Raw genomic sequence first — 14,483 nt, forward strand, 5'->3', positions numbered from 1 at the left:
CTCCAGAGCCCAATTCCATGGTGATTTTGCCCCAATTGTGGGTGAATAGGACAAGACGGCCCCTGAAAATGACTTGGCATGCGGCGCTTGGCACTGAAGGAGGTTCACTGCTCTTGACACAAGCATCAAAACTGGCCCTTTGCCTGTGGTTGGGAAAGGGTCAAGGAAGCGGTCATTCCCCGAGGTGAAGAAGCGAGGCCTCAGAGCACTGTTGCCAAAGTGGGAGCTTTTCCGGACACTGGTCATACATCGGGTAAGATGAGTGTGGCCACGGGAGAAAGGGTTGTTTCTGGTGTCTGTGTCAGAGGGCCAGAGCGTAGAGGCCAAGGGAACACAGCGTGGACCTCGAATCCTTGAGGGAGTGCAGGGTCTCATCCATCTTCTCCCTGAAGAGACTGGTCTCATCGAATGGGAGGTCACTGATTGTAGTTTGGACCTCTCTAGGGAAGCTGGAAGATTGGAGCCACGAATCCCTGTGCATGCCTGTGCTGGCGGCTAGTGACCAAGAGGCAGCGTTGGCTGTGTCCACCGGTCCTTGGAGGGCCACTTTGTTCACCAGCATCTGGAACTGCTCCTGGAGTTCTAGCAGAAGCTTGTCCTTGAACTCTGCTAGCCTGTCGTAGGTGTTAAAATCATACTTGGCTAGCAGAGCCGGGTAGTTTGCAACACAGAACTGCAGTCATGAGGATGAAAAGACCTTCCTGCCCATTAGGTTCAGTCTCTTGGCCTCCTTTTGGGAGGGGCGGACTTTTGCAGCTGCTGCCATGTCCGTTCTGCAGCCACCTGAATGACCAGGGAGTTGGGAGCAGGCTGGGGAAATAAGATATCAGTCTCCTTGCTCTCTCGGGTGTGGGTGCACATGAGGCTGGTGTGTGCCACACTGCATGGGCTGGTTCCAGGATGGTCTCACTGATTGAGAATGCTGCCCTGGAGAAGCCCTAAGCACTGTCGTAATTAAAAAAAGTTCTTGGAGTTATAACTTTGTAAACTCCCATGGTTAGTGAGGGCATCACTAAATGAAGACGGATAGACAAAAAAAAAAAAAAAAAAAAAAAGAGTAGAGCCAATTCTAATTCTTGAAACCAGAAACTCCTAATCAAAACTGATGGAACTGTAGCTATACCTGTGTATGCTTATTTATAGGCTCATACAGCATCTTTCCAGTGCTGATCCTTGTTTCTCTTCTTGTGTTAGTAATATTTACAGCTTCAAGACCCTACACTACAAAAATAACTGTTTAAAAGGTGTTAGGTGTTTAAAAGGTCAGAAGGTGTTATAACATGGTTTATTCTTGCATGTGTGAACAGGGGAAAAAAAAGTTTCAACCCCTGTCAAAGAGCCATGCTTTATCAACGGTTGTTATTGCGGTGGTTTTGTTTGCTTTGTTCACACAGACTGGGTTCATTTATTTAATTAATTAATTTTTAAATTGTGATGGGAGAAATATGGTCAGAAACCTCTGAAAGGCTGACAGGTCATTTTTACATTTGTAACAAAAAGGTTAGGTGTGTTTCTGGGAGGTATATTACAGAAGGAAATGTTTTTAAACAGTCAACGGTGCTATATATAAGGCTGCAATTTCGTAATGGAGGTCACGGAATCCGTGACTTCCACAGACCTCCATGACTTCAGCCAGCGCTGGCTGGGAGCTGCAGGGTCCCCCGCTGCCTGCAGAGGCGGGAAACTGCAGGGTACCCCCGCCGCCTGGGGTGGTGGGAGCCCCCCGCAGCTCCTGGCTGTTGCGGGTGGCAGGCAGACCTCCACTGCTCCTGGCTGGCAAGGGGGACCCCCAGGATCCCCATTTTGACATGGATATTTTTAGTAAAAGTCAGGGACAGGTCACGGACTTCCTTGAATTTTTTATTATTGCCCGTGACCTGTTTGTGACTTTTACTAAAAATATCCATGACAAAATCTTAGCCTTAGCTGTATATAAGCATTTTCTCATGATTGCTGGACCTTTTACTACCACACACACTGTTATATTCTGGTGCACGGCAAGCGCCGGTCACAGACAGTGCATAAGCTGTTCACAGTACTCTCCCCATTATACAAGGCTGTTGATCAGACGAGGAATTTTGTAGATAGTATTAGTGTAGTGTGTCAAAGTGGAGTTCACTGCGAGGCTTCAGTGGAATTCAGTGCAGCCCTATAACAGAATATTGTACCAAAAAACAGAGAGCTAAGAATTGTTGCACAACTAAGTGAGCTGTTTATCTTTAAATGTTATTAGCATCTGTTGGACAGGGTTAAAGATCAGACTCCACTTGAACAACGGGACCTGTTGATTGCAAATTCTTAACAGCCTTTGTGGTGTGTACCCAGACCAATCCTATGAAAATGCTAGAGAAAAACTCATAAACCTGGAAAAGATCCTTTGTCATTTTTGTACTAGAGACAACTCACATCTCATGTCAAACTGTAGCTGACCCTCAAAAGTTAATGCACAGTAGTAACTAGTGCATACAGAGGCAATTTACTGAATTTCAAACAACTTGAGACCATATTCTTACACCACAATTTGAGTCACAGATCAATTGAGTGAACAGAAGGCACAGAATTGATACTCATTAATTCATTTGACATGGTATTACTGTGAAAAAACAGGATTAACTTATGCACTGTCTGTCTAGTCAGACAGAGACACTGCATTTCTCAATGCCAAAAGAGAGTGCATGTATGGGGGGAGGGGTGGGAAGGATTTTTGTGCAGCTTCTCCTCTGTTTCAGTCTTAATATTTCATACCAGCAGAATTTCTAACAACTAAAACTAATCTCCATACCTTGAAAATTTAGGTGATGCAAAATTTACTGCCATGTAGAGCAACAGCTAAACAGACAGTAGAACTGAACAGAGTGATGTGGATTTACAGTCATTTTCTGAATATTTTCCAGTTATATTTGCTATAAATTCCAAGAAGATACGATCTCCCAAATTGTCATGTGTTTTTTTTTACCTAACACAAACCCACATAGCTTATGTGCTTTTTTTGTGCCTTCAGGTACATACTACACTTTAACCCTTTGGAGACTAACATGTTATAGGCCTGATCATTGCTTACAAACATAGTCCTAATGGGATTACTTGTGTAAGTAAACTTTGCTTGCAAAAGCAAGGGTTTCAGCATAAGTCCCAAGCCCAGTATGCCTATATATAATACACATCCACATCCAGGTAATCCCATTTCTCCATATTTTAAGCATTTATCGGTTAGCAGTAAAAAATGCCTGTGTTCCCTGAATTAATTTAACAATGGATACTTAGAAAATTAAAAAAAAAAAAAGACATTTTGGGTAGTTAAAGCAAAAGAAATAATTATTGTTCAGAAATGCCTCCATCAGGCATCTTGTCTTGCATCCAAGGAAAATTAATTCAAGTACAACTTCAGACTAACTGATAAAATCCCAAATTAAATGCCAGCTGGACCACGGGTAATTTCTACCAGCACTGCATGCATGGAAGAGCAGATGTCTCTATGCAAAGCTGCCTCAGTAGAGGAGGCTCTATGGATCAAGAAGAGAAGAGGGAGGAAAAGAACAAACAGGGGCTGCCTTTGTACTAGAGGTCTTCTCTTTTGCTGAAGGAAAAAATGAACAAGTGACAAGCTGAAAGCTGGATTTGCATGCCTGAAAAATTAGCTTGGCTAAATTCAGGGTAACTTCTTGGCACAGCCTTTCTCACTGCAACTTATATCTGAAGGATGGGTTGGGGGATCATGGAGAAGGGCTATTAATTGTAATGGTCAGCTGAACTGTCAACCACAGAAATAAATCTGCTGACCAATATATGAAACCACATTTATCTATTCATTACACCCATCACTGAAAAATTATTCTATTCCCTGAAGTCAAAAATTCTTTATTGTTGATTTTAAACATCTTAGCCAGTCTCATTTTACGCAAAAAACCAAACAAATTAAAAAAAACACCAAGAAAAAAGCTCCTTTTTATAGGTCACATCTATAAGCAGCACTTTGTATTAAAGTAACTTTTTAAAATTAGCCTCCATAAGAACTGTATCTAAAAATCATCTGATAAGAAGATGGCAGTCCTATTAAAATGTGCAAGGCATATCTCTATTTAAGACAAACTGATTAAATGACGTTTGTTGCTTTATGCTTTTTTGTTACTGGCTACCTGTTTTGCAATAAACTTCTGTTTTAGAGACAGAGAAGTAACTTCTGTGGTAATAGTTCACCTTCACCTTTTGAATTTATTGCTGCATTATACCCGAAACAGCTGTGATTTTATGGATTGTGCATATGCTGAGTGTCAAGAGACCTGGGTTATATTCATAACTCTGCCACTGACTTGCTGTGAGACCTTGAACAAGTCACTTGGTCTCTGGATGCCATCTATAAAATGAGGATAATACTGTTTATCTCTCACTTTGTATGGATGCAGAGTGCTAAAATATTATCTGCAATAAAACTGGTTTCTACAAATATCTCATACTTAATAGGACATTAAAAGAAGGGTCTGGTTTATGTTCCAATATAGCAACTATGTCCCTTAGTCTAAATGAGCTAAACAGCTTGCAACTAGTGAGGATGGACGATCTAGTTGTTAGGACACTAGCCAGAGACCTGGGTTAATTCCCTGCTCCGCTAGAGAGTTCCTGTGTGACCTTGGCAAGTCATTTAAATCTCTCCGGGCCTCTCTTCCCCATGTGTATAATGGGGATAACAGCACTTCCCTACATCACAGGGGTGGTGTGAGGATAAATGTTAAAAATTGTGATGTGCTCAGGTATTACAGTAATGGGGGCCATATAAGTACCTCAAACAGATACCAGTCTACATATCACATAAGAATGCATTCAACTTGCAACGAGTCCCATTTTCCCTGTCTACATCCCCATATCATCTGCAGAACTGGGCTGTCACAGTGAATCTCTACATCAAAGCTAGCTTTAAAATATGCTGCAGAGCCACACCACTGATGACCAATATTGACTAGAAGGCAAGTTCACGAACTTTATCTACAATACATCCAAAGCACCCATTTTGGACAGAAGACAACAATTTTCTCTTACTGAGTCAGGAATTCCAACAGATGTGCTGCCATAACAGATTAGCTGAAAAATCTTTTGTTCAACAGTCTCTAGATGGTTTGGTTAATATTCTGTTTATTTAAGTTACTATATTTCCTTGTCCCACCCAACCCTTCTCCCATCCTCACCACTTTCCCCTCCCCACAATGTACAGTGAAGTTAACAAGTTTAGAACTTTGCTACATCAGTACATATAATGAGCTGTCTCCTGGCATGTGTCAGTCCAACAGGGAGTCTTTAGTCTTTGGAACTCAGTGACACTTCAGCCCCAATCAAGTAATTCCAGTGCTAGCACCTTCTTCACTAGTGGAGCGCACACTGCAAAATATATTTAATCTCACTGAAGAAATCATGGCTTAAATGGTCTCACAGAAGTGCCTGGTCTCTGTGACACACCAACTATCCCAGCATTCCCCACACACCTTGCTCACTTTAGCAGATCCTTTTGTAACCTTTTTTTAACCTTTTCCTTCCCTTTTTTTGGTGTCCCTTCCTTGCTTCTCTTCTCCCCACTCCAGTTCACAATTTCAGAAGCAGACTGGGTTGATAATTGTACTCACTAATTTGGGACCATCAGCTCAGACTCATGTCCATTACGGTCACTCCAATGGCTGTCAAGCCACCTTAGAGCTCTCTGTTCTTTTGGCTAGGCTTAGAACTATGCATCCCAGCCAGCTTTAAGATGAGAGTAAAAGCTGATACTTTAAATGAAGCCTACTCTCCTTGGATTTGTAATCACAACTGCAACAGTAAAGTGTACGTTCTTAGTGATTTAATATATGTATACTGGGGAGAGTTGGTTGTTTTAGAGTGCATCATGTCATGGGGAAAGGGGAGGTGGGTGTTCCTTGTATAGTATCTCAGACAAATAAGGGGTTGCTGCTCAATTCTTCAGGAAGGATCCAGACATGACTGAGAAGAAAGAGCTCTGCAATAGGTGACTCCCAGTTGAATGTGTCGAATCATCAGCATATTTAAATATTTTCATTGTGTCTTTTCTTTCTCTTTCACTAGGGATGTAAAATGTTAACCAATAAGCATTAGTCTTACTGGTTAACCCACCTTAACTGTTAACCCCCAGGCCGGCCAATCCGCCAGCCCCAGCGACCCTGCGCTGGCCAAAGCGGCCCAGGCCCCAGCCCCAGTCGCGCTGGCTGGTGGGATCAGCCCCAGCCGCCTAATCTGTTAACTGTTTAAACGAAATATATTTAACCATTTAAATGATTAATTTTTTAAACAGTATTTACATCCTTATCTTTCACCTGGCCCTTTCACACCAGCAAATTCCAGCAGAGTGAATCATCTAAATGATTCACCAGTACAGAAAACCCAATCAGCTTTCTAAGGGCACTAAGCTAAAACAGACAAACAAATATCATTTGTAACAAGCTGTCACTGGGGAGACTTCAAAATGATTATCTCCATTTGTCTAGGACTAATTTAAATTTCTATGGGGATTTCTATTAAATTTCTAGCCCAAGCTCAGTTGACCGGGGCGGTCAGCGGGGTCCAGCAGCAGGAGCCCCACAGATTGTGGAGTGTGGAGTAAATTTAAACTTAAATCCCTGGAAATATTCATTTTTAGGAGGGGTTTCACAAGATTTCACAATTTAGTGAAAGGGGTTTGTGGGCTGTTAAAGTTGGGAACCACTGATTTAAAGGTATGTTGTTAGACTGTATTAACTAAGGTTCTCCATCCCCCCAGGTTTCAACTAGACCAGCTAGCACATGTTAAAAGTACACACTGCCTTGGCTACACTAGACTTTAAAATGTATTTGATAAAACATTTATCCTACTCAAAACAAATCCTAAGTTATTTAGCACTCCCTGCTTCCTATACAAGATTCTTGATAAAAGTTCAGTGTCAACAAAGCTATCAAGAAACAGGTTTAAAAAATAAGATTTACATGAATGCAACCAAACTCAGACACAAATTTGAAAAATGGTAAGGCTCAATGGATTTAAGAATATTAGAGGAATATTGCTATGGGCTTTGAGTGAAACAATATCAGACATACAAAATGTCTTTGAGGATTTTAAAAAAAATCTTCTCAGTAGGGTTTTTGACAGTGTTTCTTATCTACGTGTCAAGCATTCTACTGTAAAGTGCTTATAACGTGCCCTGTGTATATGTAATCCATCTAAATATAATCAATCTATATATTTTCACACCCAATGGTGTGCTATTTAACTAAATCTATAGATTTTCATTCTGAGCATGCCCCAGTAAGCACTCATTTCTCAGCATGAAAGCAATACTCAACTTGTAAAGTCTAGATTCTTGGTGGAGTTTTGTCTAATTTCCTTTGAATACTTTTTTTTCCTTTTTAATTCCTTACAGAAAGGGTATTGGACTATGGAACTCTGCCAGAGTCAACAACAGATGTACTGTGAATTAATTCAAAAGGAGTAAAAAGGATAGAGTACATGGATAGAGCTACTGGCACTAACTTGACTATTGAAACTAAAATAATGAGAAATAAGTTGATTTTTATTTCCTGGTTTTGTAAGAACAAGGCCTTACTAGGACATATGGTCTGCGCCTAGCCCTTAATGGTCTTTTATTTCAATAAGGCTTTGGTGGGGAGCTCACATCTTGACATCTCTGTGAACCTGGACTAGACCTGTTAATATTAAGTGGTTCCCCTTTACTTTGCAGCTCTTTAATGAAACACAAGATTACTGTTAAAACAATAATCTTCTCAGCAGGATTATCCACCAGTGGGGCTGACCCCAATATTGCTCATCTGTACAGTGATCAAGCAGAGGCATGGTGAAAACAACGTGTAAAAACATACCTGTCCAGGCGTTCTTTCAGGATGGGATGCTAAAAGGCTTTCTGGGAAATCTGGTTTTATTTTATAACGTTAACCAGATGCCTTCTGGAATATAAATGAAACATTTAAATCACTGCTGCTAAAGACATTTCTTGAACTTGGCTAACAGGACAAAACTGAAGCCACAGCCAGCAAACCCGTTCCCCACAAGATAAGATTACTAATGAATCACAATAGACACTGCTGCCTGGAGCATTGAGCCCTACAGTGTGTGCAAATAACCTGAATCAATACAACTGCAATGTAAAATCAGTAATTTATGCAGGAAGCCTCTGCAGAAGTGTACAAATAGCATAGAAGTTGGTCTACTGGACCTCCTATCCTTAATATGTCTATTATATGTGGGATTACTGTACAGTCTTTTACAAAGGTCTATACTTTAAATCTATTTGGAAATTAGTGTAGAACATGGTGGTAATGAAACATTATCCCCTGTACAGCAATCTGCACTGGATGAGGCCAACTTTGGTGTGACTTTTAAGGTGTTGGTTACCACCGATTTAACCCCTGGCTAACTCAAAACCTGGATGCCTCTATCTCTGAATGATATCAGGGCAGCTGTGATCAGCTGAAGCTTTGTCTACACTGAGTGTTTGTCTCAGTTCCAGAAATCAACGGTCAACCACTAAAGCAACTGCAACCCCCAGGTGTAGACAAAGAAATCCATGATTTGCACCAGTAGAGCTAACCTGTTTTTTTCCACCAGTGCAGCTACACTGGTGCTGGCTGGGATTGGGACAACTTCTCATTGCAAACAGGGCCTTAGCCACTTAGTATAAATTCTCTTCTCTCCCTCCCCTTCCCAATATCTCCCTCTGGTTTAAACCCAAACTTGTATGGTTTTCTCAGTGACATATCCTTGATTCCGGAAGGCAATTTCCCCACCTTAGCCCTGATTTGGTGATCTTCAGCTTGTGCTGAAATGCTTATCTGCTCTAAATAGCTTTGATAAGTATATTATATTACACTGTTGAATAGTCCAACATAGTTCAATTAGGTGTAACACGGTCATGCATTCTAACAAGTCTCACGCTGTTGCCCTTGTTGCTGGTCATTTTTAAATTATTGATCAACTAGCTAGTTGAGGATTATTTTCAATTTATGTTTTATACAAGACAACTGCTTGTGTTACTATTAACAGAATTATTACTGCATACTGCTGATCTCTGATACTGGTTGAAGGTCACAGTGCACGATTCTTTAGGTACTACCACATTACATAAAAACAGGTCAAATCTGTAGGGAAAGCTCTGGTGATTATGTAGGGTGCAAACCCCTCCACTTTGCACAGCCTCTTGGTCACATAGATCAAAGGGGCTGGAGATGGGAATATTTTGGAAACTACAGCAATAAGTAAAAAGAAAAGGAGTACTTCTGGCACCTTAGAAACTAACCAATTTATTTGAGCATAAGCTTTTGTGAGCTACAGCTCACTTCATCAGATGCCACCTCCCATCCCCCTTTCCCATCTGGTTTATTGGATATTCCAAGATCTTGGTTGTGCCAAACACTCACATCCAAGAAAGAGAGGAGACAGGTTATTTGGCCAGTGGAAATAGACTGACTCAAACAGTGGCATAAATGATGTAATCAAGGTACCATACTCTACTTTTTTTTTTTAAACAGGTAAGCAATAAATTGAAATGAGGGTTTTTTTTAATTATTAAATTCAACTGAGCTTGCACTTCCATTCCAAAGCCTCATTTTAGGCCATTTATAATTTTCCTGAAAAGCACACACACGGATTATGAGCTGAAAATTTCTCAGGTATTGATTTCAGACTAGAAGTGGTCTTAGTTTTTAAAATCACCTACATCAAAATCCATTCAGCATTTCTTGAGAATGAACACAAAAATGTGCAGTGTCAATTTCATGGGTTTTCTTTTTCAATTTAGATCATACATAAACATCTTGGTTTTAAAAGTTTCATATGGAACTTATGTATTGCTTGAAATCATAAATGAGGACTAGCACATTTACCTCATTTGAAGAAATCTGGATGCCAGATTGAGACACTCATATTTAAAAATAGTTTTATAAGCAAGCAAAGTTGGGTCTTCTCCTTGCTTAACTTCAGAAAGACATAGCTGTGGTTTATGGGTGCAAGAATTTTAAATACAACACAACAGCATATACAACTGCATGTTGTTTCTCAAACTGATTATTACGTTTATAAAATTAAACAAGGTAAAAACACAAATAAAAACATGTGCATGTGTTTCCTGAAGAGATGCACAAGAAATGTATGTAAAGATCACTGCTGAATGCCAATCCTTCCATGAAACAATATCCCTCCTTAACTTTTAAATGTACTACATACCAAGCAGATTACACGATTAAAAAAAGCTACTGGTATAAGTATTATTATTGTGTGTATTGTGGTCACACAAATTGCTGGTACGATTATGATGGGTCCCATGCTTCCTCTTCTTGGGGTGGGGTGGTGGGGCGGTTCATGGCGCAGTTTCCTGTCCCTGAACTTGGGATCTACTGTCCCACTAGTAACCCAGAGAAGTGTAGTGGAGCGGGAGGGACCTGGGTCAGCCCTCTACTCTGGGTCCCAACACTTGAACTAGTGCTTCCTTCCCCTGGGCTACTTCCCTCTCCTGCTCTTCAGCTTGTGGGGCTTCCTGCCCTCTCTCTCTGCACAAGCCAGGTGTCTCTTTACCTAGAGTCTTGGTCTTCTAGCCAGTCACAGCACTTCTCCAAACTCTCCTCTACTTCAACTCCTCCAAACTGCTCTCTGCTCCAACTCCTTCCCCTAGCTGATTGAAGCAGGGGATTTTTAATCAGGTGACTAGCTACAGGTGCTCTAATTGGCTTCAGGGGCTTTTCATTAATCTATAGAAACCCTTCTTCCCTCTACAGGGAATAAGGCTTCTCCTCATCCTGGGACTTACATATCTCTCTTATATCATTCTCCTGCTGCCTTCTGGCCCTGCTATATCACAGGTGTTTTACATAGCGCTGATCAAAAGCCCATTAAAATCAATTAAAAGACTCCCATTCACATCACCAGGCTTTTGGTCAGCCCCATAATGTCTAAAAGCTGCTGAACTTTTAAAATTATACCAGTGTGAATAGGTATGACCTTAAATAATTTTAAAAACTAAGCAGGTTTGACCTGCTTACCTCTAGAAAGGTAACACCAGAGAACACGTTGACAGCCATCCACCTTTTTGTGTGTGTTTTTACTATTTTGAAAAATGTCAAATATTTGATATGTTACCAGGTGGTTTTTAGTGACAACTACTCTGCTTCTGCTTTGTTATATGTAACCTGAGTTGAATATATATTTTTCATTCATTGGGGCATCAGTGAATAAAACTACACAAAAATCACTAGCCTAGAATCAGACTGGCATGATGTAGGCAGTGGTATTGTGAAATCCCATAAGCTAAGGCTAAACAAAGCTGGGACCCAACACTATTTGGATGGGAGATCTCTCTGGAACAAACACACTTTCATGCACCAGACTACAACAATCAGTTGTTTTCCAATGACATCACATCCTGTAGTTTTGGCAGCAGTTGTCCGACTGCCTTAGACCTCATTTTAACATTGTGACATTTAACAAATATTATACATTTTGAATATTAATACAATGTAAAAAGTGAAGTTTAATCACAGAGTCAAGAAATTCAGAATCCAGGTTCCCATAGCAACCTAACTCTGCTCTTATGTAATGGCATTTCATTAGGGCCTTTTACTACGTAATCACAGAGTTTTGGGTAGTTATTCAACAAATAATACAGCACAACAATAATGCAAAGAATTGCAGTTTATTCTCTAATCAAAAATGCACATATGTAGGCTTTGAAAAATCCACTTGTCCTTCTAGAAGTGGTGAGTAGAAAACTAACCCTAGCCAGTAATGAGTCCTCTGCCAAAAATTTCAGCAGAACTTAAGTTGAATAAAGCTCATATCTAGACTTGGGCCATCATGAGTAGAGTGGGGGAAGCTTTGGAATTACTCTCAGGGAGAGAAACTAAAATCATAGGCTGAGGAAAAGATGGTGTAGTGGAGATCTCCTTCCATGTTGGCAGCCAAGAGACAGGTGGAGGAGTAGTTATGCACTGCCAATATTTTACCAAGGGAATCTCTCAGAAATTTTCTCCTTTAACTTATGATAAATTCTGTGTAATAGGGGTTCAGGCACCTGCAGAAGAAAGTGGTAAGAAAAAGTGCACATATTTGTTTATTTTTCTATCAAACCTAAACCCTTTATGACCCAAGAGGGAGACAAAACTACATGGAAAATTTATATTTAGTGCACTGGAAATGTTTGCACTTTGATTCTGAAAAATGTACTGAGGTACCAGTATAACAGAGTATTCAACAGCTACAACATGAAATGTAATTTTTATTTTTGCTTTAACTGGAGAATGGAGAGAGGCTTTGTGAAAGACCTTTTAGCATGGTCCAGGAATATCCCCCTGCCTGAACTCTTTGAAAATACCTGATGTAGTGCTCTTCAGTTTGGTGTGTTTTATGAGCCCAAGGCAGGATGTGTTAACAGTATCCAGAGATAATGTAAACTAAGATAACCATCTCAACACCCCCCCCTCAATCCGATGGCAGAATACTAACAAGGGCTTGTGCCCCCCCTCTCTGGGGAGGGGCAGAGTAGCAGAGATCACTCTCCTTGCCTGAGGGAGGAGTTGCAGGAAAGAAAGGAAGCTCCTTCTCCTTGCCAGAAGCCAGGAAAAAAGGAAAGTGAGGACTTAAATTTATCAGCCTGTGAAGGTCTAATATGACAAATGAAGGCCCCAGACAGGTACATGGACAGCACCAGAGTATGAATTCCAGAACTCTTTGCCTTTATTACATTGAAAAAGGGGAAAGGGGAGGAGAAGCTAACTACAGCATCACCAAGGGATCTGTCAACACTTCCCAGCCCCATATCTTTCATATCAGCCTCTAGCTAGTAGGGGGTCACGCATTTTTTTAAGCCTGAGACATGTAACATTTTGTATTATTGCAGAGATCTGCTATGACCCTATAACATTGCCCACACATGATGGGACAGTTTTAATATTGCTATTGGAACCTTCACTTTCAGTCATGCAAGTCAGAATATTCAAACATCAGCTTTAACACTGTTTTCTCATCTTTTGGACCAGAAATCTCACTGATGAGATAATTTAAAAAACAGCTTCAAAGTTGGTTGGTTTGTTTGCTAGTAAATGTGAAGTAATTTTTTTCTTCTTATGTTCATTACCAGCCCTCGGAAACGTGAAACTGAAACCTTTTTCCTTATCAAAGTTTCCTCAATTGTGTGCATACACTGATTTGTTTTTGTGGGGTTGCTTATGATAAGTAATTAGCAGTTACCACTGAAGGATTTATTTTAAAGAAAAAGTTACAGAAAAAGCTAGCAGCAGTTCCCACTTACGTTGGTATCTTGAAGCTTATATATTGGGCAGAGGAGCATAAAAGCACCTACTTCACACTGTAATATGGTTTTATATATATAAATCTATTAAAGAGAGAAGAGGAAATTCAACCCTGATGTAACTATTGAAAGAAAGCCACTGTAAGCATGAATTCGGCCCATATATTTTTCTTTCATTAAGTTTCCAGGACACATGATAGGTAGAAAATGGAAGAACAAGTAGTTAAGACTTGACAGTGCAAAATTTAAGTACCAACAGCATTTTCTTGAAGCTACAGTATGAAACTGCCTTTCTATTGTAAAGAGCTGACAAGCATGTCTTGTATGTGCACTGTACGCCTATCTCTACAAGAGATAGTTCAAGGCTAAAGTTCTGCACAAACATATTACCCAGTCATAAATTTAAGAGCATGCAGGGTATTTGCTGAGTCATGCGTGATCTAATAATGTTGGCTGTGAAGAGTACCCTATTAAATTACAGTCAAAGGCATAAACAAGAGATGATGAAACCCAATTAACTGAAGTGCTAAGAGAACTGAAAGAAAAACAAAAATATGGCAACAAAATGTTTCTCCATTTATATGTATTAAAAGAACATTTCTAGGCATTCAAAAGGCAAGCCACTAACACAGACAAATATTTTCTGCAAACCAAATCACAAGGCGCTTTTACTCAAGTCCAACCCAGTGAGGTGTTTAGTGTCCTCAGGTCCCATTGAAATCAACGGGGGTTGAAGGATTTGACACTTTGCAGGTATGGGACCTTGGTGCAGGGACACTGTCTTTATTGAATAATACATACACGGGTAAACTTGTTTTAATTCCTTTATACTGAGACTGTCTCAAAACTCTACTTCCACCCACATGTAGATGATGTTCCAAACTTTTCTCCATTGACTGCTCTTGTTCAAATGGCTGCACTAACAGAACATAGTGCCACTAACACCAAAGATAATGCAATGGTGGTCCTGGGTCATAGACACATGGACAGGCTAGCAAGAAGCCATCTGTAGAGACTTACTTTGTAAACAATTTTAAAGAAAAAATGAGTAGCTTTTTTTTATAAGTTTCTTTCTAACACAGAAACTCATTCAAACTCCAGGACAGTTTCTAATTCTTACCTAAAACCTTAGAGCCATACTGTGTATTTCAGTGTGCAACTTGCACATCCATTGCCTTTCATTGAGAGTTGTGCATG

At 40.2% G+C, this 14,483-nt stretch overlaps 1 protein-coding gene across 8 annotated transcripts in view; it reads right to left on the reverse strand.

Annotated features, from left to right (window-relative positions):
* NHSL1 (NHS like 1) overlaps window positions 1-14,483 on the reverse strand; it is a 262,680-nt gene that overhangs the window by 46,944 nt on the left and 201,253 nt on the right. The window lies entirely within an intron of this gene.

The sequence above is a fragment of the Lepidochelys kempii genome, chromosome 3 (genome assembly GCF_965140285.1).
Source record: "Lepidochelys kempii isolate rLepKem1 chromosome 3, rLepKem1.hap1, whole genome shotgun sequence".
In the NCBI taxonomy this organism is placed as follows: Eukaryota; Metazoa; Chordata; order Testudines; family Cheloniidae; genus Lepidochelys; species Lepidochelys kempii.